Source organism: Arachis hypogaea, chromosome 16 (assembly GCF_003086295.3).
Source record: "Arachis hypogaea cultivar Tifrunner chromosome 16, arahy.Tifrunner.gnm2.J5K5, whole genome shotgun sequence".
In the NCBI taxonomy this organism is placed as follows: Eukaryota; Viridiplantae; Streptophyta; class Magnoliopsida; order Fabales; family Fabaceae; genus Arachis; species Arachis hypogaea.
In genome coordinates, this window is record NC_092051.1 from 82,579,608 (window position 1) to 82,586,836 (window position 7,229).

The 7,229-nt window shown below is 41.9% G+C and overlaps 1 non-coding gene across 1 annotated transcript; it reads right to left on the reverse strand.

The window, feature by feature from the left end:
• Nucleotides 1–213: 213 nt before the first annotated feature.
• On the reverse strand, nucleotides 214–317 carry LOC112760733 (small nucleolar RNA R71). Its single transcript, XR_003181160.1, has one exon. It is a non-coding gene; the product is annotated as a small nucleolar RNA R71 (small nucleolar RNA).
• Nucleotides 318–7,229: the final 6,912 nt, after the last annotated feature.

Below are 7,229 nucleotides of genomic sequence, written 5' to 3' on the forward strand. Positions count from 1 at the left end.
CCCAATCAACATTTGACCACCTTTCTGAGAATATGTGACACTGTGAAATCTAATGGTGTTCATCCTGACGCCTATAGACTGCTCTTATTTCCCTTTTCACTCAGAGACAAGGCAGCCAAGTGGCTGGAATCCTTCCCAAGGGAGAGCTTGACAACTTAGGAGGATGTGGTGAATAAATTCTTAGCAAGATTCTACCCTCCTCAATGAATCAATAGGCTGAGAGCTGAGGTTCAAACCTTCAGGCAACAAGATGGTGAGACTCTGTATAAAGCATGGGAGAGGTTCAAAGACTTAACAAGGAGGTGTCCACCTGACATGTTCAACGAATGGGTCCAGCTGCACATTTTCTATGAAGGGCTCTCTTATGAGTCAAAGAAGGCAGTAGACCATTCATCTGGAGGATCCTTGAACAAGAAGAAGACCATTGAGGAAGCCATAGATGTTATTGAAACAGTAGCAGAAAACGACTACTTCTATGCTTCCGAAAGAGGGAACACAAGAGGAGTGACAGAGCTAAACAATGTAGATGCTCTGTTGGCCCAAAACAAGCTCATTACCCAGCAGCTGGCTGACCTCACCAAGAAGATGGAGAGGAACCAAGTAGCAGCAATCTCCACTTCATCAACAACACAAGAAGGAGTAAACGAAGAAGCAGAGGGGAGTCAGGAGCAAGCCAACTACATTGGGAATTCACCAAGGAAAAACTATGATCCATACTCCAAGACTTACAATCCTGGATGGAGAAATCACCCGAACTTTGGGTGGGAAAGTGAGCAAGATCAAAACCAAGACCAGAGACGTTGCAACTCCAACAACAATGCAGCTCACCAGCAATTCACCCAGAGGACATCTCAACACCCCCACAACAACACTTCTCCACATACTTATCAAAACCAAAACAGCACATCTACTCGAAATCACTCATCAATTGATGACAAGCTCTCTAAGATTGAAGCCTTACTTAAAGGAATATGCCAAGAGATTCAAGAAAATAAGGTGTTCAAAGAGGAGGTGCGAGCCAATATTAAGAACCAGGGAGAGACCATTAGGAAGCTAGAATTCCAGGTGGGATATTTAGCTGAGAAGATTCCCAAACCTACTGATAGCTTCCCAAGTGACACGGAGAAAAACCCCAAGGGAGAAGCAAAGAAAGTAAGATGGGAAGATTGCAAAATGGTCACTACAAGTGATCAAGAGATTGAAGACAAGCAAGGCAAAATGCGCAAACAACCTGAAGACAACTCAACAAAGGAGGAGGATAGAAAGCACAAAGAACCAGAAATCTCACAACAAGAGCTGCTGAAGCTCTATGCACCATTCCCTCAACTGCTAAATGGTGCTATGGGAAAAAGAATATACTCAAGGTTCCTAGACTTGTTTGCATCTCTGCATGTGAACATACCATTCATCAAGGCAATTCAACAAATGCCTGCATTCATCAAGTATATGAAGAAACTTCTTCCGAGGAAAAGCTCACTCAAGGGAGGGCAGACTATAGTGATGAACAAGGAATGTAGTGCCCTTATTCAACCTGAGTTGCCTACAAAAAGAAGAGACCCAGGAAGTTTTCATATCCCTTGTGCCATAGGTGAGACTATGTTCGATAGAGCACTATGTGATTTGGGGGCTAGTATCAACTTACTGCCTTTATCCCTGGTGAAGAGGCTGCAGATTAATGAGATAATGCCACAGATGTAATTATCAGACTGGCTGACAAAACTCAAAAGCAAGCAATAGGAGTGGTGGAAAATGTGTTGCTAAAGGTTGGGAAGTACTTTCTCCCAACAGACTTTATCATTCTGGACATGGAAGAGAGTCACACTCACCCAATCATATTGGGAAGACCATTCCTAGCTACGGCCAGAGCACTTATCGATGTAGAGAAATGGGAGCTAATATTGAGAATTCATGATGAACGACTCAGCTTCAATGTCTTCAACTTCTCACAAGAAACAGATCAAGAGGACAAGGAACTAAGCACAAACGATAAGAAGACACTGAAGGAGGAAACAAGCACTGAAGCACAGCCAGTTCATTCTGAAACCCCCTCAATTGATAAACAAGGAAAACAGCAATTGCCACAGCTCAAAGAAAAGTTGGAGGAACCCAAACCTCTAGAGGCAGGTGAAGACAGCATCACAACTCCTTGGAGAAAAGAGGTCACCAAGGGGAAGGCAACCTCAAAAGAAATAAAGAAGAAGGTACCAAGGAGATGGAGGAACAAGAAGATCCCTACGAAAGATTTCTCTCCAGGGGATAGAGTTGTCTCATCTTACTTCCCAGATATTCCTCCTAATCTCCCTACTGTACCATCTCAATTACCTAAGGTCTTCACTATCAATAGAGTTCTTTCCCTAGAACATGTGGAGATCATTGATCCAACCAATGGATATAAGTCCACAGCAAGAGGGGAGGACTTTAAGCACTACCAACCACCATGATGAAAGAAAAACGTCAAGCTAGTGACGCTAAAGAAGCGCTTCATGGGAGGCGACCCATGTTTTATATGCTTTCAGATGATAATGAATAAGTCAATCTTTATGATTTCAACCCAAACTTGACAAACACTTGGTGAATTCTTTATCATGCAGTATATAGTGAAGAACAAGTTTGGTGTTCAAAACAAACCAAGATGCATGCTGGTCTTGGGAGCTTGAACAAAACTTTTCATCACATTGCTTCAAACTAAGTTTGGTGTCACCCCATGGTGCCACCAAAATGCATATAAGGAACCACCAATAGTTAGTTACTTAGTTGGAATTCATAAACAAACAATCAAATCCTTTCTTTCATTTTATTCTAGCTGTAGAGTTTTAATTTTTTTTATATTAATTTCCTTATTTCAAATCTTTATAGGAAAGGAAAAGAAGCATAAAAAGGGATTGATTGGACAATTAAATGGGGGAGATTTCACCACTTAAAGAAGAGGGGTTACACACTTGTTCTAAATAGGGAATACGTTGGAAAATGTTGCCATGCAACATTGAAAAAAAGGGACCCCTAGAAGACCGAGCAATCCCCATTATAAAGTGATGATCCTTGTCTTCTAGCCATGCATAACCCCAACCGTCCATCAAGTGACCACTTCATCAATCTACACCCTCCATTCTCTCACAACTTCTCTATATAAACAACCCTTGTCCATACCACCCTTCATTGTCATCACACACCTTCACCACTCTTCATTTCGGTACAATACACCCCCTATCCGATTATAAACATTCCTCCCCTCACTCTCCTCATTGCCATAAAACCCTAAACAACCAAAAGTCTCCACAACCTTACCACCTTCACATATTAAATCATTCATGGCATCTTCAAGTTCTAAGAGAAGGGAGGGGAAGGAACCCATGGAAGAACACCCATATGATGAGAAGAGATTTAGAAGCTTGCATCATGCATTGCAATACGGGTGGATGGTTGATAAGGAAATCATTTATGAGCTGGGATTTCAAGTTAAGAAGACTGAATGCCCCGAAATCACAGAGAAGGTAGAAAGGAGAAGATGGGAGCTCCTCACTGACCCGGTCACTAAGGTGAATGCAAATCTCATAAGAGAATTTTATGCAAATGCAGTCAGGTATGATAAGAAAGATGAGTCATATACAAGCTTTGTGAGAGGAACAATGGTGGATTTTGGTCCCATGAGTGTAATGAGGGCATTGAAGCTACGGTCTATACCATTTGAAGAAGAAAGTTACCACTTAAGATTGGACAACAACCCCAATTATGACCAGCTTTTTCTAGACCTTTGTGTACCAGGAGCTAACTGGGAAAGAGGTGCAGGAAATAAACCAAAGTTCATTAAGAGAACAGATCTCACTCCTGAGGCTAAGGGGTGGTTCGTGCTAGTGAGGAGGTCTATTCTCCCAGCTGCAAACAACTTGGAGGTGAATCTCGAGAGAGCAACAATGTTGCATTGTATACTCAAGGGAGGAGAAATCAAAGTTCATGAGATCATAGCTCAAGGAATTAGAAAGATGGCAGAGAAAAGCGACTTAAGAGGAACATTAGGTTACCCCAGCACTATTTACCGAATATGCAAGAAAGCTAGGGTGGTTTTTGAAGATGAGGACCCCGTTTGGATAAAAGAAGGCATTCCAATAACGGTCCGAAGGATGAATATTGCAGCACTCCCCCTGCCTCAACGGAAGCAAAGAAAGAGGACAGCCCCTCAAGTAGTTGAAGGACAAGTCTTAGAGGGACAAGCACCACAGACCTTGGACATGCACCAATTACAGGAAGCCATTGATGGCTTATCTAGACAATATTTGGAAAGCCAAGGAGCACAGAAAGAGCTTCAACTACAGATGATGGGGCAGCAAGATGAGTGGCAAAGGCAAATGATGGAACAACAACTAAGCCAAGGACAACAATGGGGAGAAGCATTCAACAGGATGGAACAAAGGCAAAACGAGCAACAAGAATCCACCCAGAGGCTAATCAACATCCAAGCACATCAAGGGGCACACATACATGAGATGCATCGAAGACAAATAGAACAGGCAGAACTATTGGACGAGCAAAGGGCATTCCCAGAAGGAGTTTACATGAGTCAAACAGGACATCAGATAAATACTCAAGCCAGGCTCGGCTACTTAGTGGGACAGCTGCCGATATTGCATCCAGGAATAGCCAAGTATGATGAAATAAAGGATGAATTAGCACGAAAGGAAAGACAAAGGGTGGAAGAGAGTCATGAGTCAGTGAGGAAGGCACTTGAGGATTGGAAGCAAGCAAGATTGGCACGGATGCGAGGAAATGCAAGAGGAAACAAGGAGAACAAGCAAGGAAAAGAGCGTGGACATCCACAACAGTAAAAGGTGGTGGAGTTCCTTCTTTGTTCTATCTTTCTCTGTGTTTTAAATAAGGAAGATCTTGTATGAAATAGAACTTGCTTCCATGTTATGTTTGAACCTTTTTCAAATCATGTTATTTTTTTTTTTAGTTTTTGGTATTGAAGAGAGTCTATGTGCACTGGTCTTTATGTCACTACACCATCACTTAACCTACTTGTAAGCTTGTCCCTTTAAATCAAATAAAAAGAGAATGATTATATTTGTAAAAGACCAGAGTGGAGTTGATATTGTGGAAGTGCATTCTTGAATCTTTGGGGTAGTCATAAGTTAGCTAAGTTGGTTCAACCACAAGGCTAGGAGGACAACTATCTATCCTGAATACTTTGCTCTGGATACACTCATGAGACTAAGTTAATAACAAGATCCTAAGAAGAGAAAAGGGAAAGAACAATGGAAGTGAAAAACAAAAGAAAAAGAGTAAGCAATAAGGCTAGGCATCAATGGTTTTAAGCTTGAGGCAAGTGTCTGTGGTGCTCCTGTGTGAGGGATCTACTTGGATGAATAATCTCTTAGGGATGCCTTATCAGTTGGTAATTTGGGTTAACTAACTTGGGATTATCAGCTGAAAGTCCACTATCAAGAGTAACCTTCACTACAGAACACTTAGTAACCCAAAGAGGTGCTGGACACCAAGGTCTCAAGAGAAGAAAATAAATAAACTAAATGCCTGTAGTGTGTATGTAGGGGGGATAGGCTTGAGGGAGTAAGTCCTTAGGGGTGTCTCAACACCTAGCACCTTGAACCAACTGGTTCGGGAGTGTTGGCTGAAAGCTTATCTTAAAGAGTTGCCCCCTTACAGAGCACTTAGCCTAAATAACACAAACAACCCTTGTAATAACAATAAAAGGATCAATGAATAAAAGTCTCATGGGATATGAACAAAGTGGGTGTTTTAGGACAGAATAAAGGTCTGAAAGCCAGTAATGGAATGAACCTAAGTTGCTATGCATGAAACCACCATAAAATCAGTAATATGACTTCCACAAGGATGTCTCATTCCTCTGGATATTCCATTCATCATTCTCTTGTTCCAGTACTTGCTTAGGGACAAGCAAGCTTTAAGTTTGGTGTTGTGATGCCAGGGCATTTTGGTCAGTTTCACTGACCTTTTCTTTACTGTTTTTAGGTTAGTTTCATTCATTTCTTTAGGAAATAAGCTAGTTTTGGGTAAATATTCACCTATGCCTTGACTTAAGCATACATTGTGCATTTTACATAATTTCATGAGGATTTTGCATAAGTTTAGTGACAAATATTATGTTGCATTACTCATGACTTGGACTAGAGCTTTGATGCACTTTGTTGCTTGATTTCAGGACCAAAAGGAAGCAAGAAAAGGGGAGGTAACTTGCAAGATTAATGAGAAAAGTGATTCCCAATAACACTCTCAAAAAGCCATCAATGCCCACGTTAGAGAGTCACGTTAACCAAGTTAACGTGAACTCTCACGTGGAGAAAAGAAGTTGAGCCAACGTTAGTGACACTCAACATTGTCACTAACGTTGGCAATTACTCATAAGTGGCCATGTTAGAAGCCACGTTAACCTAGTTAACGTGGCCTCTAACGTTAAAGGGGGGGGGAGAGAAGCCAACGTTAGTGACACTCAACATTGTCACTAACGTTGGCCTATGGTGCAAAGTACCACGTTAACTCCCACGTTAACTTGGTTAACGTGGGAACTAACGTAGAGGATGAAGAGTTGTCGACAACGTTAGTGACACTCAACATTGTCACTAACGTTGAAGCAACCACAAAACCCCCAAGAGTCACGTTAACTTCCATGTTAACTTGGTTAACGTGGAAGCTAACGATGAGAAATGAAGGATGAGCCAACGTTAGTGACACTCAACATTGTCACTAACGTTGGGATGGCTAAAAGATGGCCACGTTAGAAGCCACCTTAACCTAGTTAACGTGGACTCCAACGTGAGACCTAGGGGCACATTGGAACGTTAGTGACAATGTTGAATGTCACTAACGTTCTCGAAGGATGGCAAAGGCCACGTTAGAAGCCACGTTAACCTAGTTAACGTGAGCTTTAACATGAAGCAAGAAGGGGCCCACTGGAACGTTAGTGACAATGTTGAGTGACAAGGCAACGTTAAAAGCCACGTTAACCTAGTTAACGTGGGTTTTAACGTGAGGGAAAGGGGTGCATTGGAACGTTAGTGACAATGTTAAGTGTCAATAACGTTCCCGAACTTAGACTTTCACTAAATGATTAACACTCCTTACGCCCTGAGCTTAAGTCTCTGCCCACTTCGCACTTTCTCTCTGCAAGTAAAGCCAAGCCCAAATAAAGAAAGGAACTGCTTCAAACTCAAGATCCAAAGGCCCAAGACTTGAAGAGTAAACTAGAAGCTGAGAAG